The following is a 25828-nucleotide window of genomic DNA, read 5'->3' on the forward strand; positions in this document are numbered from 1 at the left end:
ACCCCTTTATCAGCGTTTCACCGTTCGTAGTGAGGCGCAGTACGCTCGGTTCCTTCGAACAACGCCATCCAGATGGCGTTGTTCGCCATCCAGTGCGCCATCGCCATCCCAACGCGCCATCCCAACGCGCCAATGCGCCATCGCCAACGCCATCCAGTGGCGCGCGCCACTGCCGCGCGCCACTCCGCGCATGCGCGGCAGTGGCGCGCGGAGGCGAAGGTGCATAGAAAATATCGCAGTTCTTTCGGAAAGACAAAGCACCGATTGGAATAGGAAATTAGTAGATAGCTGTATTGTGGAAAAAAGAGGTGAGGTGTGCAGACAGGACACAAGAGTAGAGAAGTCTACTGATAGTCGGCGTTCGTGTTGTCCACTTCTCAACTCTTGCGTCCTGTCTGAATGTGCCCTGTCACGAATAATAATGAATCCTTACCAACAAGCTCAGCTTTCTGTGTGTCTTAGTAGATAGCTGCACGAAATAAGGATAGTAGATTTATCGGCTGCATGAGCTAGTAAACTTTCGCTTACTAACTAAAGTAACAATAATGGAATATGTAAGCGTGACTCAACGAGGACGCAGAAAGAGACAGACACACGGAGACAGCGCGTTCTTTGTGTGTCTGCTTTTTTCTACGTCCTTGTTCATTTGCGCTTACACATTCTATGATGAATTCAAACCAACTAGCCCGTCAACGTGTTTTAAATAAATTATGCAACCCGGTGTCAAGCGCACAGGTAAACATGAACACGCATAGCTTGATGACAGCAGAAACGGTCTGTAATAACAATGGAGTTAGGAATCGCGGCAGAAGCCGCTAGTCGATTTACCTCCGTGCATCTGTCCCTTCAACGCGTACGGAATGTTGAAAGCACAGCGCATAATAAGCTACCGGCACTACGCGCGCTCTCCAAATATCACAGATCGCTTTGAACAGGACGCCCGCGCGGGCGCGCACTTTAGGCACGTCGCATACCGCTTTCGAGAGACACGAGCGCCGGCAAGGAGTCCCTATGCGGCTTCCGCCCAACGCGTTTACTAAAGCGTCCGCGATTCGCGTGGCCAACGCCGTAGTAGACGCCGTGGTTGCCTCCTCCTGCGTCCATTCCATACGGAGCGGGCGGCCGAGGTAGACGTCATGGCACCGTAGCACTCGCCGGAGAAGAACGCACCTCCTTCCTCACCTCGCCTCCCTGCCTCACTCTCTACAGGAGAGGGCACGCATCCGGCCGCGTTCCTCGCTCACTCATGCGGGGTTGAACCGCGTTCGCCTACGTTCCTCGGCACACCCTCACACTCTTTAACTCATACAGAACCTCACTGCGGCGGCGGCGGCGGCAACCGCGACGTCGAAGGCGACGGCATAAATGTGGCTGCAGTGTCCATATAATTGATATCACAATAAAACAAGAAAGCTGCAGTTGATGGGAGTGCGATAAAGCAGTCAGGGATCTCTGAATGCAATTGCGTTCCACTCTAAAAGTTGAAGCTTAAGCGGCCTCCACAATTTTTACGCGTTCGCACTGACGTCACAGCCGTTGCACGAAGTTATTCGTGGACCGTACAATAAAACACTTTCGTGTTAAATATAACTGGCCGCGGGATGAATGTGAACCCATGTCTTGGCACTACGCGCGCAATGCTATATCTAATTTAACTACCGCGGCACCGCTTTATTCATCCATTTTCTTCGGTGTTTATATCTGTCGACTAGAGTTAACCATGGTTGCGTTAGCCGGCGCCTCCACTGGCGTCCTTAGTGGCGGATGTAGAACATGCTTTCGGCTGCAGGTGCCACGTAGCACGCGAACGGTTGGGTAGCAGATTGTAGCTTGGCGTGCTAGGGGAACGCTTATAAAGGTATCGGAGAAGTAATAGTCTAATGGATGGGCAACAGAAACGTGACTTGGTTGCATCTTCCTCCATCCGTTCAATTCGTCCAATGCTCACTGCTGGTAAGTTCATATGAAATTTCGACGAAGCGCTCTGCCCTTAACGAAGATGCTGACGTTTCAAATTCTGGAAACACGTGTGAGGCACAAGCTATGGCAAATTGGCATGCTTTCTGTACCGGCTGCCTTCAATATGCTATGGCATGTTCCCTAAAGAAATGAAAACAGCTGATCAGTAAATTTTGTCCCTCAATAATTGTATTGACTATCGCGCAAATTCTGATTTCTGTCGCCGCAACGATGCTTTCACATCAATAAACTGTCATCTTGTCTTAAGACCTGCGTATTTATTAATTTTAGACAGAGTCAGGTCCCAGAATCCTGGAAATAGCCCGTCCAACTATTTCTGTGAACATTTTTATTGTGATCTTTTGTAAAGGCATAGAGAATGGCACGTCTTCACAAGCGCGTCTTTCTGCGCATGCCCGTGAATTTTGTACATGGCTGCTTCGGCCATCCTCTGAACTTCCCTGCAGATCCCTAAGGTAACTTATTCAGAAACGCTTTAAAAAAATTTTATCTCAGACGGTCAGCCGAAGTTCAAGAACTTTTCGTTACATACGTCGAAGGGATACTTTTTTCTGATAACATACGCTTTTACGGCACTTTGTAGTAGTTACGACTTTGTGTTTTAAATAGCTATATATTTTTAGGAGAGTATCCTGCTGACATTGCCAATTGAAAGTTACTGAAATTCGGCTGACCTTCTGAAATAAGATTTTTGGGATGTAATCCTCGGTGAATTAGGCTACTACGAGTTCATTGCGGTGAAGTTTGACGGACGGCCGGAGAGTCAGTTGTCCTACATTCATGGGCACGCACAGAATTACGGGAGGGTCAAGAGGTGGAAAACTGCGTGCTTATGCAAAACATTACAATACAAAAAAGGCTGCGTTTAGGTATACTAAAGTTTACTTCATGCCTTTTATTTCATTGATGCAAAAATTGTGATAATATGGCCTGTATTAAACATTGCTTGAGGTTACAATTTTATATCTATTTGGTAGGCGCGCAGATATGCCACTTTAATAAAAGTTACTTGAGTACAAATTATTGGCTTTTTTTATTGATAACTGCAGAAAAACCCAAATGCAGAAATGCACAAATGGCAGTGACGAATTGCCAGTAGTGCTTGAAGCCGCGTTGCGATTAGCAGGTAGGCGTGCCTGACGAGGAGAGACGAGGAGAGTCGACTTCACAAACGGTATCAGTAGCTGCGCCGTAGATGTATCATTTTTTGTTAATGATAAGCTTGTAAAAAAAAGCGCAGTCAAAAGGGTTGGCCGCTAGATTTCCGCATTCTATTCTTTTCGTGAGAAGCGTTTGATCTGCAGAAGTATTCGCCCAAAGAAATGGCACCTGTCTTCAGATAAGCTTTGTGAGAGAGATCTAACTTTTTGGTTTTAATACACGAAAACTTGACCATAACTCGGCGCTTCTTTAGTTGTTCAATGGAACCCACCCAGTGCGCTCTGTCGATCATACCGTCCGTAACGTTCAATCTTAGATGGCGTGACGGCAGATCTTCAACACAGTCTTCGGAGTGTGCCTACGTCTCGTTAGCACTTTCAGATATTCCGTAAAATAAGAAATTAACCCTTCGGCACTGGTCTTCCAACTCGTCAAGCCTTGAGCTGACTGTGGCACATTAATTTCTGATGGTTTCGTGAATAAGGCGGTTAACTTGAGCTGGTGCCGACGCATTTCAATGGATTGTATAGATTTGAAAGTTACCATTTCTGTGAGATCTGTGACTTGTTGCGTAAATGCCTCTTGCTTTTCGTTTACGTCGGCGAAATATCCGGTTAAAAACGTATGACGCTCGTGAAATTAAGTTGACAAGGCATCAAGCAGCAATGACATCTTTGACAAAGCAATGACACCAAGCAGTTCCTAGTGCAATTCACTAGGGCCATGCTGAGGCGGACCAGTGTTTTGTTCTTAGCACCAGGAGAACAAATATAAATTCGTTCAAGGTATCCCAAACAACACTTGGGCACCAGAAGAGCAAGAGACACTTGTCGATCGAACGTTTAGTGCAACGAGACCAGCTGCAGTAACCAGCATATGAAAGCAGAAGGGGATTTTGAGCAATAAAAACAATCGCGTCACTGCTCTCCCGCACCCACTGAAGACAGAAAGCCGATGCAAGTCATTTATATCGCGGAGGCAAAGTTTTGTCGGTGGCAGCGATGACGTCGTGCTTGACCTTGAAGAGAAGGTGGTGCCAGGGCAAAGCTCACAGGACCCGTCACAATCGCTCGCTGTCGCCGAGGGTATCAGGAGCGGTGATGATAACGGCAACGGCGTCAATACAGGAGCGCCTGGTCCAACCATAAGCATAGGCGCGGATATCCGTGCGAAGAATAAGCTGAACTGCATATGAAAACAGAAGGGGATTTTGAGCAACAACGTAGGTGGCTGCTCTCATATGCCCACTTTAAAAAAGATAGGTAGGACAATCGGCAAAATAGGAACAAGGGATCGGTCGCGCCATCCACCGCCTGCTTCACAGGGGACGCTCGTGGGATCAATCCATTCATCCATACCGGGCCGGTCCGGCCGTGCGTGGCGAAAGCAACACACACACACACAAAAATAGCTGTGGCTTAGCTAAGGTTAAGCCCAGGATGCGAAGCATACTAACCTTTATTTTAACGCGACAGCGTTAAGGAGCTCGTGTAGCAGAAAAGCCGGTGTCGTCGGCGTCGGCTCAGCTGGGCGTGCGGCGCTTGCTCAGGCGCACATTTCGTTGTCGCGCCTAACGCTGCGTTGCTCGACGCTCACCGCGTCCGATGCGGGGGGTGACGCCGCGAGTGACGGCGTGAGTTGGAGCCCCGTTTCTCCTCTGTCGTGACGTCACGGTGTCACGTGGTATTGAAGGCGACACCGCCGCGCCTGAGGAGCTGGGCTGAGCTCTCGAGTGACGGCGCGAGTTGGAGCCCCGTTTCTCCTCTGTCGTGACGTCACGGTGTCACGTGGTATCGAAGGCGACACCGCCGCGCCTGAGGAGCTAGGTTGAGCTCTAGTAATATGCTTCGCATAAAAAAACAGAATGCTTGCCTTCCCGCATCACTGGCGGTTGCGGTGGCATTGCCTTTGCTTCTCTACAAGTTCTGAATGATGCCTACCATGTCACTTTATGTGGACATTAAAGACATGAAAAAAATCGCAGTTCCGCCCGAAAGGCGAACCGCCGATTGCGATAGCAAATTGATAGATAGCTGTACGAAGTAAGGACAGCAGTTTTATCACTCGTAAGAACTTGGAAGCCTTTCTTTACTAACTAAATTAGCATAGTAATGTGTAAGCGTGACTCAACCAGGCCGTAAAGAGAAAGGCGCACAGAGACAGCGCTGTCCTTGTGTGTCTGCTTCTTTCTGCGTCCTTGTTCAGTAGCACTTGCACATCGTATCGTGGATTCAAACCAACTAGCCTGCCAACTTGTTTTAAATCAACTTACCAGCACGGTGTCCCACGCGCACAGGTAAACATGAACACACATCCCTCGATGACGCTGGAGGTTGGAGACGCGGCAGCAGTCGCGAGCCAATTGACCTCCGTGCATCTGGAGCTTCATCATCATCATCAAAAAATTATAATAAGTGACTCCGCGCACCTTCCTGCGGACAAAGAAATTACGCCACGAATTCACCGCCGAAACTGTCTGTGCGTGTCTCATCGTACGGTGGTTAGTAGGCGCATTTCTGCAAGGTCAAACACGTTGTGTCTTGCGATTCAGCACATTTTAAGACACTTTCGCTGTATACAAACATATACGCTGAAAAATTTCGGTTTTGCTCACTAACGTAGCCAGCTTAACGTAGCAAACAGGAAAGGCATTGGCGGCGATATCGGGCAGCAGGAGTGGGCCAAAATCACAGCCGCAGATTGTCAACATTTTTCCTCTGAACATAACGTCAATTTAGCAAGTCAAGGTTGTTTTATGTTATACGTAAAATGTCATGCATGAATTCGCCTTGAAGCGTAATGAGCGTGTCTTTTGTCTCAAAATTTAAGAGCATAATTTCTGCACAGCGAAAGAACTTAGCAATGCGCTTTCTTTTCCGGTTCGGTAGACCGATGGGGCCCGCGAACGGAAGTTTCTTGGGGCCGCACTCTCGCTTCTATTGCTGAGTAAGAGAAATCGACTTCTCTGCAAGAGGGAGGCGCGTTCACACTGAACAATGCGGTGTGTTGCTTTTGATGCGCCACTGGTGCCTTGATGGTTCTTCAAACCTTCACGCACAGCAGTTTCATTAGTACATCCGATTTGCGCACTTCTTTTGATGAAGTGTCTCCTCCTCTAACATGTTCACGTAGGGATGGTAGGTAGGCGAGCTAACGTCGTGCGTTATCAAAGTGGAAGCACTTGGTGACTTTGCCATAAAGCGGCAAAAGCTTGCATTTTTCCGCCCGAAATACTCCTTGTTTCTATGAGATGCCCACTATTGGACGTCTGAATAAAGAAACGCTGATAGCTGAAGAACTGCTTTGATATGCTTGTACTGGCTCTTTTCTACAGAAAATGGCTAACACTATTTACTCAATGGAAACCGAGGAAATGGCGATGCTAATTGTGGGGGTATTCAGGGTGCCTAGCCGTGAACATTTCCTATGCAGTTGGCTCCATTCACAATCGTCACCGTTGTGCTGTCATTTTGCTGAAATAGTGATGCGCTATACGAGATCATCACAAAGAGGTGGGCAGAGTCCTCCGTCAAAAGCAGTTCCAACGCCTTTCCGTATGTTCATTATGTGCGCATGTGCAATATCTGTGAACGTAGTCATGTAGACAAGGTTACGATCGGTATGTTCTTTCCACGCGCTGACGGCGTCGCAGTCTGTACAGCGCATGGAGACCTAGAACACAGCTAGGTCAGCTGGTATGCCCCCACAAAAAGGGCAATTGCGTCACGAGCACCATTTTCTGCCCTGGTTCTGGCTAGACCAAACTCCGAGAGGAAAATACACAAAGAAAAAAAATGAAGCCTGCTTCCATGGCAATGGCTTTTTTGATGCACGAGGGTGAAACGCCATCCCGCTTGTCGTCAGCTATGCACCCAAATTTCTATGCAGGCGCCAACGGAAACCAACACCGCATGCATTTAATTTTTCTGATTGTCTTCCTCTTTCACATTTACTTTTCTACCCGCTTCGGCTTCAAATTTTTTTCTAATTCTCCACATGCAAAGACACAGCAATCATCTTGAGCGTCTCGCAAGCGGCATGTAGAAACCGACGAAAAGGCCGAATTTCTGCCGCAGCAGTGAAGATTCTCAAAGAAATAACAAGACGCCAAGAACTACCCGACACCTACGTCGCATGGACCTCAGGCCGCGAACACCTGGCAGGAAACGAAGCAGCACATGCTGTTGCCCGAGAGCATACCAGCCGGGATTTCCTGCCGCACGGTCTCCGGAAAGCGACGAGGGTGGAGGACATTCCCAACAACTACGCCGTAATATTGCAACATTACCGACTGGAAAGAAGACAATATCCTCCACCTCATCCGACATTAAGCAGGGAAGAAGCCACCGCCCTCCGCAGACTACAAACAAATACGTATGTACATGGAATTATCATGCACCGAATGCACCCTACCAAATTCTCATACCTATGCCGGTATTGTGACGTACCAGACACGCTCCCGCACATGGTGTTGGTGTACCCGCACCGCGAGAAAAACAGTGAAGATGATGTCTCAGAACCGCTACAAGCGATCGAAGAAACGTGGGAGGCAATGTTAAAGGCACAGAGCCTGGAAGATCAGCGAAGTCTGGTGGACCGGGCCCGGGCTGCAGCATTAGCCAACGGCTTTCTGGACTAAGAGAGCCGCCCACCTAGGGCGAAGAAAGGACACTTTCTCGCTGTTTCTTACAATAAACGTTCATTCCTCCTCCTCCTCCCAACATGTGTAACGCATCTGTATGAAAACGTATCTTTTTCTCTGCAAGACGGGCTTGCCGGCATGCCACGCACCTGTATTTCTGTATCGGCAAAACATAAGTAGGCAGCAAAATGTGGCTTATTCACTGTTTTTATTAGCAACGTATCGCGAAGCAAGGCATTCGAAATACAAAACAACAATGTACAGTTGAGTATCTAATTAGTCAGAACAAATGGGCGCATTCGGCACGGCGATCATCCATACGTAAGACAACTTTTTACAGTTTTTCAAAGACGTAAGATAGGCACAGTGGCCATGCTTGTTTGCAGTCCACAACATACCTGTACGTCAGCAGTTTTACCGCTACAGTTATTTGTGAATAAGAAAAACATTATCAAGAGCAGCAGACCTACATGTTTTGCATACCAGTAAAAAAAAACTTCCTTTTTTATTCCATACAAAGGTATGCTTGCTAAACTAAATAACTTGCTATACCTAGTCAATTTTCAGCAAAGCTCTTCTTGTGCTAATTAGCCGATAAATATCTAACAAATTATACTGAAAATGTTTGTAGTCTTTTTTCATATCTGGTTTTCTTGCGATACACAACAAATAAGACAACTAAAGCCTGATTCAGATCTGTAACATTGCGAGCAAGCTATCAATACTAAATACTCGCGAACATACTACAGATGTTTCTTTATATTTGTAATACAATTCGCTTGTCAAACAGCAGATGCAGGAGTAGCACGCGTCAATCGGCGGTTGATCGTCAGTAGAGTTTGGGCAAGGACAGAGTGATGCACAAATGTATTATTAAACGCGCAGCTTCGGGACATTCACACATATTTTCTAAAAGCAACGCAAGCGTGCCGCAATCAATGCATCAGTGCAACCAGCTCAAGACAATTCTCTTTTGAATGGATTTAAGGACCTCCTTCTAAAACGCCTAATGTACATCACGCTTTGAAAAAGAGCCCATAGGATAAGTTGGGTGCGACTTGTTCGAATCAGAGGACAGGCATTAGAGCTATGTTACGAGTTTCATCAGTGGCTGGAGGTCATCCATCATGAGAATTTTTGTGTGGACTCAATAAGGAGGCGAAAGCTCTTCAACTTTCCTATAATGCTTGTTTTCTTTGCTTATTAACTATATTCGCGGCTATGGCGAAAGATCTCTCCCCTCGCACTTTTACTCTATGAAAAGGAGGAAGCTTTAGCTGAGGTGCTCCAATCTAAATACATGTAAAAAGATTATTCTTTTTTCTCGGCAACCGCTCCTGTAAATTTGACTAGATTTGTTGCATATAAAAGAAAAACCTAAGTGTTGGTTTCGAATTTTTTATTGAGATCCTCAATTTTTTATTAAAATTTGGCCAAACTTGAAATTTTTCAGAAAACAGAACTATAACGTTTACAACTGCGTAACTGAGCAAGGAAAATTAATATCACAGTTTTGTAATATGCATCTGATAGTACATCCAGAGCCGACAAAATTGCTATGTCACACATGAATCTAAAAAAATTCAGTATCATAAAAATACAGCTTTTGCAGAACTTTTGTATACAACGTAACAAATTCACGTACAATATAAATTTAAATATAAACTGAAAGAGAGATATAAAATGAAAATTTGTCGTCTTTATATGATGTAATGGATCCAATTTACAGAACCACAATATGTTTTTTTGATTGCCAGCTGTTAACTTATAAATTTCGTGCGTCTATCTTTCTCTAACTTGCGTATTGTTGAAAATCCTTGTTACAAAACTGATAACATAAATCGGAATTCCGCTTGCAGCAGTCACGATACTTTTACTTTGGTCTTTGGTCAGATGTCAGATAACTTTGGTCAGATGTCACAGATGAAACAGCCAATATTCTTTTAAATCTAAATTTCTGATATTTCTGCAACAAATTTTCTCATGCATCGAATATAACGGTCCACAACAGACCAAGAACGATGCCTTCCGAATGCTCTTTTAACCCCTACTTGTCACACACACTTCAAAATTCGCCTGCACGTCGCCCTTAACGTTCCCTGCAATTTTCTTTTCTTCAAGAAGAAACTTTGTGAGTTTAGTTTTGTTAGAAGAGACCGAACATTGGCACATAACGTTTTCTGAGTGATTTCAATCCCACTGATAACATCGCTTTAAAAAAAGATATAAGCCTAATTTTTCGCCGGAGTTGCAACAGACACATTGAATTGCATCTAGGAGCCATCCCAATTTGCAGAACCCAGCCGAACAAGAGCGAGGGTACCAGCTAAGCGCAGGGCTTTGCTGTCAGCCTAACAGCATCAGAATAGCGATGCCTTAAAGTTCCGTTTTATTGTGCCTTCGTGAAGATGGTGGATGGCGCTTCGCTGCAAGCGAACTGATCGCTCTTAGGATTTTGGAAGCGAAGCTTCTCGTTGTAAACTCGCCGCGTTTTCGTGACCGTGGTTGCTGCGTGGCTATTGTCCAGGCAAATAGAGAAACCTTTCACAGTGGAGCACCCGTGCTGTGCGCTCTACTGGGTTCCTTGCAGCAGCACCAGATGGCGCTCGCCTCTGCACACCTTGAAATATATTTTTAGAAAAAGTTGGGTAGGCGAATCGCGAAAATAGGAGCAAGAGCTTGATGGCGCCACCCACCGCCTATTTCAAAGAGTACGCCCATAGCATCCATCCAATCATCAATCCGCGGCCGCTAAAAAAGCAAACAAAAAGAACCGTGGAACCGGGCGTGGAACCGGCGAGATGGCGGTGACCCTTACAAGTTTTCTACTGCTCACGCAGGTTGGCTCTTTTTACTCTTTGAAAGCGTCGCGCTTCATTTTCCCGGTTCCACCCCAAATGCTTTATCTTACTCTTTCCTGTCGGCGACGTGGTTCTGTGGTGTCGAATCGTGTGCATGTCAAGCGGAATTTTTCACTTTTTCGTAGCCCGGCATTTTATCTACTTATTTTGCTTCTTAGTGGCGGAGATATTGAGTGTAGCCCAGGTCCATCAACTGCTGAACAAATCCAAGAACTGTTAAAGGATCAAAGTGCAATACTTTCTAAGTTATCGCAGCTCACCGCAGACGTTACTGACATTAAAGCTCGCCTTCTTTCGTTGGAAACTAATGCTATCTTCGGCTGGTCGTTTCTGAGCACTTTGGAGCGCTCTCGCGAGCGGCGTTGTCTTCGGCTGGTTAATAGAGGGTGCGCGCCCTGCGTTCGGCTGGTTCTTCTCGATTGCTCTCCTCTATCTTGAAGCGCTCTGAGGCGCTCCGAGCCCTGTCGTCGGAGCAGTCATCGAGATTGAAACGTCATCGCAGCGCCGCGTCGCTGCTGTTGGCGACGGCCCACTGTAACCTTGGCAACCTAGGCCACTGCATGCTGGCGTCTCGACGAACGTTCGGCCCGCCAGCACGTCCGCCGGTTTTTCCGGCAGCGCTGGCAGCTTTGGATAGGAGAATCATCGGACGGTGGCAGTAGTCAGGTGGCTTGGCATCAGCAATTTCCTCCTCCGAGAGCGAGTCGCACGTTCGGCTTGCGCGCTTCTCCCCTACCTTTGAGCTCGGGAAACGACCGATCTACCCGACTCTGCTTCGGGGCATACAGGGGACCAGTCGAAGATACCATAAGCTAGCAAAGATCGACACAATTGAAAAAACCATGGATAACGTTGAAGATCAGCAGCGACAAGATCATGATGCTTTGGCAGGCATGATTAAAAAATTGGACGACTTGGAAAATCGTGGGAGGCGCAATATCTTGCATTTTTATGGCTTGGCAGATTCTAATGCCAATGAGACGGCAGCCCAGTCTGAGGAACTCATAATAAGTCTGTGCACTGCGAAGCTTGAATTGCCTTCGTTAGCTATTGAACGTGCACATAGGCTGGGTAAATTCTGCGCAGGAAAAAAATCGGCCCATCATTGTTTGTTTCAATTCATTTAAAGACCACCAAGCCATGCTTGCAAAAGCATTCAAGCTCAAGGGATCGAGCGTTGCTATATATGAAGACTTTTCCCGTACTGTCCCTGATAAGCGAAAGAAATTATGGGTGTATGCCAAAAAAAAACACCCAAGAAGGCTTGAAACCAGTTCTGAAGTTTGATACGCTTCACTTGGGGAGCAGGTGCTTTCAATGGGACGGTAAAGCCGGCGTTGCACGGGAGCAATGACAAATCACTGTTAATGCTGCAATGTGCCCCGTCAGCGTTCTGTTAGTCAACTGCCGCAGTGTAAAAAATAAAATTGATGATTTTCACTTCGTTCTTCGTACTATCCAACCGACAATTATTTTGGGAACAGAATCTTGGCATGACCCAACTGTCGCAAGCACTGAAGTATTTCCGGACACGTACGAGTGTTTTCGTCGTGACCGCTGTGCACTCGGGGGAGGTGTGTTTATTCTTGTCCACAATAGTACCCCAAGCGTGCAAATGGAATTTCCGGATAATGAAACTGAATCGATTTTTTGTAAAGTAAGGCTACTGAATGGGAAAGCAATTGTTCTTTGGTCATTTTATAGGCCTCCTGGTTCTTCTGTAGAACCACTAGTTCATTTAGCCCATTTTCTTGAAACTATTAAGAATGAATGCCTTGTTCTAGGGGGAGGGGGGACTTTAACTTTCCGGATATTGACTGGTCACTTAGGGAACCAAGGGATACTGCTCGAGGGAGCCTATACTCAACTTTCTTTGATATTTTAGATCAGAACACTTTTTATCAGTATGTGCACGAGCCATCACGCACTGACGGAACAGGTCACGTACTCGACCTTTTGCTCTGTAACGTGCTTGATGTTGTATACAATGTACGGGTGTTGCCAGGTTTGAGCTATTACAACGTTGTTCTAGCAGATTTATCAGTTCTGTATGTGAAGGTTGCAAAAACACCTAGTCGAAAGATTTATGCCTACAGCAGGGCCAACTACGAGGCGATTAGCGCTGCTTTCCAGTCCTTCTTTCCAACTTTTGATGCACTCGCAGATAATCTAGATATCGAACAACTATGAAATACCTTCAAATTGAAATTGTTCGAACTACGTGAAGCTTTTGTCCCATCATGAGTTATATCAAGTAGGCGAGCTCGAGACAAACCCTGGTTGAACAGTTACGTGCCCTTGTTCGACGACAGCGACGAAACTATCAAAGATATAAGGCGTCTAATTCGCCAGAGCATTTCGCCTTGCTGAAAGCAACAAAAACTGAATTTAGGCAAAAGTCCGACACCGCTAAGGACTTCTCCTTCTTTAGTCTAGGAGAAAGACTTGTCAGGGATACCAAAGAATTTTGGAGGTATGTGAAGCGTAATGGCAAAGACAACAGATCAATACCTGCTTTGAAAAATGAGGAAACTATTATTCATGATAATGAGTCTAAAGTTGAAATTTTTAGCCGTTATTTTTCATCTGTCTTTTTGCGGTCTAGCTCACGTACTGTCTGTTTTGAATTACCTGCTGAAATAGACCCCATGCCAGAAGTTACCTTTTGTGTCGATGGTATCCGTAAATTATTAAAAGATGTGAACCAGGCTAAGACATGCGGCCCTGATGACATTCCTGCCGCTATCATACGGAACTGTGCGGACGCGTTATGCTTCTATTTCGTCAGGATATCTCAGAAGTCCCTCAATGAAACTGATATGCCGAATGATTGGAAGTTAGCACGAGTCGTGCCCATACATAGGGGTGGGGTGCGTAACTCCGTTCAGAACTACAGGCCCGTTTCCTTAACTAGTATAACCTGCAAAATTATGGAGCATGTAATATACAGTTGTGTTATGGCCCACTTAACTAAGCATAATCTCGTAAGTCCCTGCCAACATGGTTTCAGGCGTGGGTTATCTTGCAATACACAGTTGGTAGAGCTTATTCATGATTTAGCCTCGGCAGTTGATAAGCAACAAGTTGTGGACTGTGTTTTCTTGGATTTCAGTGAAGCGTTTGATGTAGTTGCACACAGTCTCCTACTCTCCAAATTAAAAGCTTATAACTTGGATGGTAAAATAATAGCGTGGATTGCCGAATATTTGTCATTGCGAAAACGGGCTGTGGTTCTGAACGGTATATCTTCGCAATATGCATCAGTTACGTCGGGAGTTCCCCAGCGCTCAGTGTTGGGGCCACTATTGTTTTTGTTGTATATTAATGATATTTCAGCTGGTATACATAAAACCCCTCAATCTCCCAAAGTAGCGCCATTCACTTCCCTCCTCCTCCGCTCGGCGCGGCCTCGACGGTGGCGCCGCCGGTGGTGGGCCTCCCGTAGCAGACGACGGCTAACACGCTACGGGAGGAAATCCGCGGAAAAGTTCGTTCGAGTCCTGCGGAGCAGTTTTTTCAATCTAGATCTTGCTTTGTCAGTCGGTAACTGGCCTTAAGAACGTCGTGTCGGATTTGCGGAAGAAATAGAGAAAAGCACCATATTCAAGGCGCATTTAAGGCGTAAAGCGCGCGCACGTTGAAAGTTCGTGTTGCTGAAACACGACACAAGCACGCGGTGTGCTCAGACACGCGAGTAAGTACCAGAGTTTCAGGTTTTGACAGCGTGAAAGTATGTGCACGTGGTTTCGTAGGTTAATTTACGTACCTGCAGGATGCTTTTGTTCAGCCGGCGCGTGAGAGATTCCGACTGTCTGCGGTCAGCAATGCCTGGCAGCAGGGCCGTTTCTGTTCCGCGCCTTTTACAGATGTACGTAGCTCATGCACAGGTTGTGGTGGCCATGTGCAACGTTTTCACACATAGGTGGTATAGATAATTTGAACAACGTACCAGCATATGAAATGGTTATTTATTTATTACAGTGCAAATGGTTAGAATTTGATAGAAAAAAAAGAAGGAACTTGATGGGACAACTGGAAAGAGGTTCAGAAAATGATTATCCCCCTCCCCTCATTGGCACCAGCAACACTCTTGTTGAAGTGCTAGTTTTATCTCTGTATACTACGTGCGTCTGTATTCTTTTGCGTTGTAAGTTTTCACAAGGAAGCAGTGTTCCGTTAACTGGAACAGTCAAGGCACACAAGACAGAAAAAAAGTTGATTCTTGGGTTTTACATCCCAACACCACGATCTCATAAGGCACGACATAATGGGGGCTCCGGATTAATTTTTTTCCAGCTGGGGTTCTTTAACGCGCCGCCCAATGCACTGGACACGGGCCCGTTTTGACACGGGCGTCAAAAGAAGAGGTTGGAGGAGCCGTGGCACTTACTTCACAAAGCCGCGCGTTCTTTGCCACTTGCTTGAAGTCAGCCCGCCCGATCTTGTGAATCCACACTTTTCTTCGTTTTGCGTTGCGCCCGGCGGATGGTAAAGCAAAAAGCTTTTTGCCGTCACTGGGTCTGTTGTGGCAACCGTAGGCGCAGCAGCACGGCATCGCAATTAAGCACTCGGCCCTAACACATTGTATAAAACTACCGCGCTCCTTCAAACCGCCTGCCGTACTTTCGTCGCGTAGGCCCAAGAATGGGGGTCGCAGCGCGCTGCAAAGGAAAGATATAGAAAAGCGCGGCGTCTGCTCTGCGCCGGAAAGAAAAAAATATACAAAAGCGCGGGGCATGCTTTCACGTGAGACAGATTGGCCAATGGGGGAGCGGAGGAGGCTGGGGCGACAGGAGGGGTGGAGGAGGAAGCGCCTGGGTGAGCAGGGTGGCGGAAAGATCTAAGAATGGCGCTACTTTCGGAAAATTGAGGGGCTTTAGGTATACAGTCTTCATGCAGGATGTTTGCCGATGATTGTGTTGTTTATAGAGTCGTAGATGCCATTTCCGATTCACAAATCCTGCAAGTTGACCTAAACACTATCGCAGACTGGTGTGTGCGTTGGGATATGTCATTAAATATAAATAAGACTGTTCACGTCACCTTTACAAGAAAATGAGCTAATCATCCCTATAGGTATAGAATTCATGATTCAACTCTAAATGTAAGCAAGGAACTTAAATATCTAGGTGTGCTTTTTACTTCTGATTTACGATGGAACAAGCATGTTAACTATATTGGAAATAAGGCAGCATCAGTTTTTGGATTCTTGCGGCGCAATTTTAGTCATTTATCGAGTAACTTAAAGGCGCGGTTGTACTTTAGTCATGTACGTTCGATACTTGAATATGGATGTGTTTGTTGGGAGCCACACACATCTGAGCTTATAAACAAATAAGAAAAAATCCAGAATAGGGCAGTTAGATTTGTTTTTGGTAATTATAGCCGGCAGCATAGCATGACAGAAAGAAAACTTAAACTTAAAAGGCAAGAGCTGAAGGATTGTAGAAGGCATATTAGATTAATATTTTTCCACGATATTTATTATTCTAAAACAGGCATAAACCGCGAAAAATATATCCAGGCACCACACTATATATCTAGGTGCCTTGACCACTGTTTGAAGGTCAGGGAATTTTCTTGTAGGGTGACGTCTTCCGTTATTCTTTTTTTGTTAGAACTGCTCGAGATTGGAACAGTTCGCCATCGACCATTGTATATATTACAGAAAATGATGCTTTTTACCACGCGTTGAAATAATTTGTTGATGTATTGATTCAAGTTTGTAACCTCCCTGCTGTAATGCCCTACGCCCCGTAGGGCATTACAGCAGGGAGGTTACAAACTGCAGGTAACTAATAAATAAATAAATAAATAAATAAATAAATAAAAGAACCAGAAAGCTCGCCTTGCACACCGCAGGCCGCGGCTTCGGCATCGCATTAGCCGCCCTTAGGGCTGAATTATACGTTCCGCATCAATTTGTCTGGACAGTGAATAAACACGAACTAATGTTTCGACTCTTTAGGCCCTCATACAAAGCTTCGCTGTCTATATATATTTATACTGGTCGGATCTGCTGCATTTCTAATACCTCATATTACCTTCCGTAAGGTATCGTTTTCGACACTTGGCTGCGTTAGGCGCCGCATAGTCAATATTTATGAGAAGTGACCGCGTGCACTTTCTAGCTGACAAAGAAATAAATTACGCCACGAGTTTGTTACCGCAATTTTCCGTGCGTCTCTCATCGAACGGCGGCGAGAAGCCGCGTTTCGCTTTTTAGAAACATAGGCTCTCGACTGCATCACGTTTTTCTCACTAAAGTAGCCACGTAGAAGGGCAGTGGTAGTAGTAGTAGTAGAAGTAGTAGTACTAGTAGTAGTAGAAAATAGTAGAAGGGCAGTGGCGGTGATATCGACTAGCTGGAGTGCGTTAAATTATAAACCCGTTTTTTGAAGACTTTTTCTCTTAACTTAACGACAATTTTGCACTTCAATGTTGCCGCAAGATAAACAGAAATATTTAGGATATAGTCTTTCATTTCATTTCATTTTATTACCCTAAAGACCCCTTGCGGGGTATTACATAAGGGGTGGGTAGTACAAAAATACAGGAGGTTGCCCACTATCTTATTTTAAAGACGGAGTACTCGTTACTTCATCCAGTCTTGAAGAGTAATGAGCACTTGTTTTATCTCAAAACTCCTAAACAGACATTCCGCACGGTGATAGATCTTGGAAATACGCTTTCTGTTGCCGCGCAGTAGACTGACAAGGAACGTGACCGGAAGTTCGTTAGGGCCGTCCTCCCACTTCTGTTGTCGAGCAAGTGAAAGCGTCTTAGGTTTCTTTTATAGAGGTATGCGTTCACACTGAACTGTGCGGTGCGTCGTTTTCGGTGCACCATTTCGCCTTGTTGGCTCATGAAGCCTTGGCGCACATCAGTTTCATTAGTGCATTCGAGTTGCACACTTTCTTCTACTCAGGAAGTGTCTCCTCCTCTACTATGTTCAGGCAGAGATGGCAGGTACGCGAGCTAACGTCGCGCGTTACCAAAGTAGAAGCACACTGCGACTTTACTAAAAAAGTGGCAACAGCTTGCATTTTACCGGCCAAAATACTTCTCGTTGCTAAGAGATGCTACATGTACAAAGACTGAGTAAAAGATCTCGTACCACTGAGGAAGTTTGTTCAAAGCCCTTAATTTTGCTTTCCTTCATAGCACGACTACTGGTATCGACTAAGTGGAAACTGAAGCAAACCCCTCGCTAATTGCTGGGATTGATCACAATACGTAGCTGTGAACGATTGATGCACTTTGGCTCCATTTGCAATGGCACTGAACTGTGCATTGGCTTCCTGTGCTGACCTTCGGCTCCATTATCTAAAGTAGCTGCAAGAAACGCTACTACTACGCCCGTACGTATGTTCATTATTTGTACACGAGCAATATCTGTAAGCATAGTCCTATAGACACGATTAAGATCGCCATTTTTTTCCACACGCTGATGACGTCACAGTGTGTACACTACATAATGAATTAGAGCAAGGCTAGGTGAGCTGGTATACCCTCAGGTAAACGGGAATTGCGTCACGAGCACTAATTTCTACCCTGGTGATGGTTATGGAAAACTCCGACAGGAAAAAAAATGAAGCCTGCTTCCATGGCAACAGTTTTGTTGATGCGCGAGGGTCAAACGCCATCCCGCTTGTCGTCTGCTATGTGCTGGACGAGCACACCACTTTCTCTGCAGGCACCAACGGAAACCAACACCGCCTGCATTTATTTCCTTTTCAACACCCTTCGGCTTCTAAATTTCTTTTCTTAGTCACAACATATGTGCAACGCATTTGTGTGAAAACTTATCTTTTTCTGTTGAAGATGCGCGAGCTGGCATGCAATGCCACGCAGCTATAATTTGTTTCGGCAAAACATAAGTAGGCCGAAAAATTTGGTTTAATCACTGTTTTTATCAGCAACCTATCGCGCAGCAAGGCATTAAATAGAGAATGCTATAATGTGGAGCTGAGTTGCTCATTTGTCAGCACAAATGGGCGCATTCTGTACTATGATCACACATGCGTAAGACAGCCTCCTACAGTTTCACATAGAGAGAAAATTGCTGCAGAGGCCATCCTTTCTTGCTGTGTAACACACAACTTTACCAAAGCAATTTTCGCCGCAACGGTTGCTTGCGAATAATTAAAATATTATCAGGAGAAGCACATCCACATTTTTTGTACACCAGTAAGAAAAGCTCCCCTTTTTATTCCATACAAAGGGGACGCTTGCTAGTCTAAACAACGTGCTATACCTAGTCAATTATTGTATTGAATGCCTAGCTTTAGGACATAGAGAAATATCTTCTAAAACCAACCAAACTAGGCTACATTCAATACATCAGGGTCCTCCGCTAATAAAAATTCTTTTTTGAATGGTTTGAAAAACCTTCTTTTAATGCGCTGAATCTACATTACACACACAAGCACAGTTACGAGCGACCCCCTTGAAGCATGGTAGCATAGGACAGGTGGACACATCTGCACACAATAAGGACCCCAACGTGATTCAACTTTTTTAGGGCACTCGTTTTTGGCTCAGCATACTTTGTTTGATAACTAAGGTTGTTGGTGACTTTGGCGAAGGAGTCCAACGCCTCCCCCCCCCCACCTCTCAGTTTTGGTATACTTGGGAGGCCACTAAAGTCAACAGGGCTGAGCAATTCTAGTACTTGCACATGTTTAGTGAGATAAGCTCTAGAAGAATCCAGCATCCCATGATCCACGTATGGCAGCTGTTGAATTATATATGAAGAAAAGGCTGCAGATGTGGAAAGAATGGCTATCAGCATGAAAAATACGTTGCACGATGTTTATTCAAATATTGAAATATGCCGGAAGATTTTCTAAAGCCACGAAATACTTTCTGTTAATGGCTACTGGTTTCATTAGGTGCTTGCTTGCCGATGTCCCATATGTCAACAACGAACCTGCGAGAGAACTTCATTCTGATGCTGCCGGAGTAAAGGGAGGAATACTAGTATGTACGTGATTGTACCTTTGCCTCATCCAGCAGTGGTGTAAATCAAATATTATAGGCTACTCTCTCGGACGATAGATGGAGCCACGCAACCGCAGGTCGGAATTGCGCAAGCGACGCGCTCAATCCAAATCCTAATATGGCGAAATTCACGATGTCGATGTGTCAGTATTCCAACTCATATGTCACCTTTTGGAGGGCGTTGCTGGGTTGCTAAGGTGTTACAATGAAATGGAAAAGGATGGTTTGCTCATCTAGCTGATAACGCACGTTGACGTTTCGAGAGCGAAACAACGGAGATGAGAGGAAAGACGTACGCGCAGACCGTCACCTGAGGATATTGCTCAAAAATGGACGCAAATAGAAGCACCGAAAAACACGTGGACCCAAAAATTTAAACTTGCAAATTAACCTTAGAGTCGCGACGTCAGTCAGTGCGGCGCATCGAAGTAAATTACCTCTGCTGCATTCAGCGTAACAGGACGAGTGGCTTCGCGATACACGTTTTAATCGATTTGCTGATAGAACAAAATTGAGCAGCAGTTCCACTTTGTGAAGGACTATCAGTGGTGCCGTGGTGCGTTTTTCCTAAATCTACGCATCTATGTATATATAGGTATTGTTGTTGTTGTTGTTGTTGTTGTTGTTGTTGAAGCACACAGATAACGAATACATCTTTTGACTGTGGAGTGATTTATTATTTTTTTATGAATTAGTGACGTGTGCAAGTACCGTCGCATAGCAAGCTGGAATTCTCATATATATACGACATATGTAACTTCACTGTAAACTATTAGGAAGAGTAGATTAAACTCGGCCTAACGCTGGGGTCGGCTTAGCAGCGAACTTTCACATAATTTGTTTGGGGACAGTTTTTGATAAAGCAAGAGTTACAGCCGTTTTCTGTAGCCGCACAGAAACGAATTCTGTGGTGTTTACAACTTCACTGTGAAGTAAGTAATCATGACAAGTAAATGGAGCTCGGCGTAACGATGGAGCCTTCTTAGCGGACAATTTCAGTATGATTTCTTCCAGGATACCTAGATTAAGCTCAGAGCTGAAGAGCATTCGCTGGAAACTGGAGACGAACATTTTTTTGTGTCGAAGCGACGCGTAGACGGACGGAGATCGGCCACTGCTACATACAGCTTCGTTGTAATGCATCTCCGGTTTCCCTTGCCACCTTGTCTGTGAACCTCGAAAGTACCATGACGTCCGAAAACATTGTTCCGCAGCCGCATTCCTTACAATGTAACGGTAACTGATACACCGCTGTGTCCTGAAAGCAAGTTTCAAACAAGTCTCAAACATCGTCCTGTTTGTCCGGCATAACATTTTCCGCAAAATACCCGAACGTGATCAATAACGCCTGTGCCACCCTCGACCAAGATACGGATTGGCCGGATGGCTGCGCGAATGGCCGCTGGATGTACTTGGCATATATTTCTGGGCTTCTTTCACATTCGAGGAACATAGTTATGTGGCCCGTATTGAGGACGAGAAAAGCTGTATCGTGAGTTTTTCAAGGTGCTCTACGATTTTCTCACTGACGCATTCCATGTAATTGTAGTATTTAAAAAGTTCATTGGTTTACTAAGACTAATTGCGTATTTTGGCGGAATGCATCATAAATATTCCATCTCCAAGCGACGGCAAAATACATTGCCCTGTTTCTTTCCAGCTACTAGGCAATTGGGCATTTTTAAATCTTGGTGCATGACTGTTGGGACATGCTGTATATATATATATATATATATATATATATATATATATATATATATATATATATATATATATATATATATATATACGTGTGTATATGTATATATATAAATATTAGAAGTACATTGGGCGAGACAGCGAGGTAAGTAATTCATTTCTATTAGCAGCTTTTAAGGAGTGTCTGTTTTGGGTTAATTGCCATGTCACTGTCGCGCCTCAATTAATTCCATATGTTGTAGCAATGCTATTACAATTATCTTCACGTCGCAACAGCACAAAGGAGCCACGCGAACCCCTGGAACATAGGCAAGCGGAGCTTTGCTATAAAAAGAATAAAAATTAAATCGGAGATTGAGTTTAGCTGATATGGGTAAGATAGCCTGAACGATCGCAATATCTCAGAGTGCGAGGGGATGCAGAGAAAGAAAACCGAGCGTCAGGATTCGTAGCCTTTTGGTATGAGGGTGAAGTGTCTTTTGTCTACGTTTTAGTGCTTGGCTTCGCTGCTGGCTGTTGGGGAAATGGCCACCTCACCGGATATATTTGAGGACGTAAATAAAACAGTTATAAAAGATATAAATGCAGAAGGCCACGATGTAGCTCACATAATTCTTGCATGCTGACCACACATGTCTAGCTCAATTTCGAGTAAAAAATTGTACCATCCTGCACAAAACGTCCACCAAGATTGCTGGCTCATAAGCATCTGTAAACACACTGATTTTTTATTGGAACTAGGATTTATGATAAGGGGACAATTTTATTTACTTGATTTCCTTTGATGTAGCCCTGTAGTGCCCAACCTGTCATAAATGCTACATCGAGTTCGACACCAGAAAATTTTTATCTTTGTAGGAGAAGCTAAACACGTAGGCTAATTACTTTAACGTGATTCCTAAATATACTAATTATAGTAATTATTATAGTAAGTAATCCACTACAATAAATAAAATATGAGTTTGTGCTGTGTGTCATCTGTGCTTAGTAATAATAGTTTAGTAATAATAGCAGTTAAAATAGTCTTGTATTCTTCTTTGTGGATATGTACACTCCTTGGCCCAAATAATGGTGACCAATGCAATATTCTTTACGGGGAACTCCGGGTATTACAGCGTTAAGCACTGTGTATGTGCCATTTATAACTTGGCCATAGGTAATAGAATAGGTATTTACTCATCATCATCATTATTAACATCCACGTCAGCGCATGGCAATATCCACGGCAAAACGAATGCTTCTCACACAGATCTCCAATTAGCCCTTTCTTACGCAACCTGATTTAAACTTGCGCCTGAAAATTTGCTAATGTCGTCACCAATATAATATTCTGCCGTCTTCGGCAGCACTTCCCTTTGCACCCATTCTACGCAATGTGCCTGCTTCCCTCACTCCTTTCTTCATCGGTATTTCACCACATTGCTCGTGTGCAATTAAGGCAGCTGTGAAATCTTTGTTGGTATTTCCCCACATGTTCACGTATGACTTGTGCTCTCCACGATAACACAATGCCTCCATGACTGCTGGTATCTCTGCTGAATGAAATGTTTTTGCATATTACAGCAAAGCCATATGGAGAGATGAACTGCACTCCGGAGATTTCTCCATGACCTGCTTGATGGCATAGACGTGATTCATTGTTGAATAATTCTTTCAGAAATCAGTGTGTTCTATTGACCGACTGAAATCAAGTGCGGTCCTCATTCTATTCGAAGTGATCTTTGTGTATATTTTATAGAATACTAAATGCTTATCCAATCGGCCTCTAATTTTTCAATTCCATAACCTATCGCTTCTTGTGGATTAGTATAATCGGGATTCTAACCATAGCATAATGTTGAAGTTCTTCCGTATCGTTAGCACATTTGAATTCGTGAGGAACTCAGAACTCGGCAAGCTTTTCAAGCAGGAGTAATTACTGTGTAATTACATCACCCGAATTCTTTCGTTTACTTCACTTCCCTTCGTGTAGCCATTGGGCATGTGTCCCTGGAGTTGCGCCCGTTCTTGGCCAATCCTCCAAGATGTTATGTCCCATTGTCACAGAAGATATGCAGAATTCATAAATGTTGCTTGAAACGTGGCGTATGAATCTCAGGATGCACTTGTCATCCCGAGACTGTACGTATCTCTGTGAGCTGTAGGCATTTGATTAAACACTTTACTTCAGCTTCGCTTCGTGGAGATTGCAACAAGTGCAGAGGACCTGCATAAGCGATTTTTTTTTCTGGCATGCACAATAATAACGCTCCAACTTGACACACCGCAGTGCACAGTTCTCATAGATACAAACGCGAATACTTACGAGACTGCTACAATGCACTATTTTCCTTGAGATCTTGACTTGCCCTTTGTGACACTGCTTCATTTCGAACACTAAAGCGTGCACTTGGGAGGCAATGATGCATTGAAACCAGCGATTCAAATATCAGACGTCGAATTTACATCTAATTACGTGAAAAATAATTTGGTTGCTGTTCCCGTTTGAATTTATCAGCACTGAGAGTCGCTTCAATGCGGCAGATGCCATATACTGTCAAAGTGCGCCACCACAGTATGGTGATACTGCTCTTAATACGACATTATTATAGCGGATTGATGTCGACAAATGATAGACAGTTATGGCCAACAACAACAAAAATAAACTTTGGGCATTCCACACACATTTTTTATCTTTGATTTTGTGGCCTTTGTAGTTACACCCCGGATGCGCGGTTAAAAGGGCCCTGTATCACTTTTCATCGAAATGGAAAAAGGTATCTGAAGTGAACATGCGCTATTTCAGAAATACTTTGCCGCAAACATATCCTAGTGCTTTCAGCAGAAGCGCAATAATTCCCAATCAAACACGCCCTCCGCTGTGTTGCATCAATGAATATGCCAAACAATTAATATGACACGCTTTCGAGCACTCGCTAAAGAAGCTTGTTAAAAACAGTGTTTTTGACCCAGTGAGCGCGTGACTCCGTGCTGGTTAATTTAGTTAAAACAAGAAGGTGGACAACTTAGTGTAAATCCATGATAGAATGTGTCGGCGCGGCTGAAGAAGGACATAGAAAGAAGCAGACTTACATAGACAGCGCTGCCTCCATGTCTCTGTTTCTTTCTAGGTCCTCGTTGAGTCACGCTTACACGTTCTGTCATTGCTAACTTAGTTGGTAAGCGAATGTTTACAAATTTATACGGCCGAGAAAACTACTATTTTTACCTCGTACAGTGATCTACTAATTTGCTTTCGGATTCAGTGCTTCGCTCTTCGGGCAATTTAAGGGAGTTGTTGTAAGGGAGTCTAGTAGGCGTTTAATGGAGTTGCTGAAGCACTGCAATTGTGTGTTTGGAGGGTATGTTTATTTGAGGTACATAGCTGGAAATGAAAGATATTTTTTTGAAGAGTTGCAATTATTCACAGCTGAACGGTCGTCAAAACGGGCGATATAAGCAGCTCTAAATAATTTCATTTCTTGCGTGGTAGGAAACGTATCAACGTGCTTGTAATCACGAACAACGTTAAAACTCTTTTTAGTAGAAACATGCGCACACAAAGTGAACTGAATAAGCAAGGGATCACCTAAACCAGAGGTGTAAGTTTGCAAAACTAAGTCCGTTGTAGTAGTAAAAATGAGGTCAAGCATGTTAGCGGAAACTGCAGTAGCACCTGTGTGTTCATCAACAATTTGCGCGAGGTCGAAATCGGAACAAACATCAAGAAAGCGACCGTTCCGAAGAATTTTTTGCAATAGTGGCAAAAACCATTGTGTGAACAGATGTCTCGAAAGATGAAATTTCCTAGGAGAAAAAAAAAGGCGCTGTGGGGTACCACGCAGCGATATTATTTAGGGCGTCATGAAATTCATAACAGAAGGAACAGGGTGAAGCTGGGAGTCTGTAACATTCACAAAATATACGATCCCGACTTTCAATGGTAATACGCACGCCCACAACTTCTAAAGCTGACACTACTGGGACATCTGTGGAACGGAACTCTTCATTACCACCGATCAAGACACCCCCGCCGACACGAATATCGCAGTCATATTCATAAACAGCGCAATTTCTTTTCACAGTCTAAACTATCACTGCTTTGAACTTTTGCGGAAAGCTAAGTTACGGACAAAATAACAATATCAACAAAAAATTAATCAATATGACCTGAGAGTGCCGTTTGCTCATTGGGACACTGCGCGCACTGCTAAATAGAACAGACAGATCATTTGCGGGGCGAGAAGATAGCTATGCTGTCGAATTGTCAGAAGTGCTTGAAGCCGCATTACGATTAGCCGGTAGGCGTCACACACGAGAGGAGTCCACATTATAAACTGTATCAGTGGCTGCACAGTAAATGTAGCATTTTTTTTTGATGATAAGCTTCTTAAATCGCTCTGAAAAGGGATGGTCGCATGATTTTCCAAATTGAATAAGCTTTTTTCGTCGCAAGCTTGCTGATCTGCAGGAGTCTTCGCCCACAGAAATGCCAGTTGTTTTC

The 25828-nt window shown here is 44.5% G+C and overlaps 1 long non-coding RNA gene across 1 annotated transcript in view; it reads right to left on the reverse strand.

Moving 5' to 3' along the window:
• Positions 1–2399: 2399 nt before the first annotated feature.
• LOC135918236 (uncharacterized) overlaps positions 2400–25828 on the reverse strand; it is a 90311-nt gene continuing 66882 nt past the window's right edge. The window contains exon 6 of the long non-coding RNA XR_011507738.1: positions 2400–4326. This is a non-coding gene — a long non-coding RNA (uncharacterized lncRNA). The remainder of the gene's footprint in view (positions 4327–25828) is intronic.

Source organism: Dermacentor albipictus, chromosome 8, assembly GCF_038994185.2.
Source record: "Dermacentor albipictus isolate Rhodes 1998 colony chromosome 8, USDA_Dalb.pri_finalv2, whole genome shotgun sequence".
In the NCBI taxonomy this organism is placed as follows: domain Eukaryota; kingdom Metazoa; phylum Arthropoda; class Arachnida; order Ixodida; family Ixodidae; genus Dermacentor; species Dermacentor albipictus.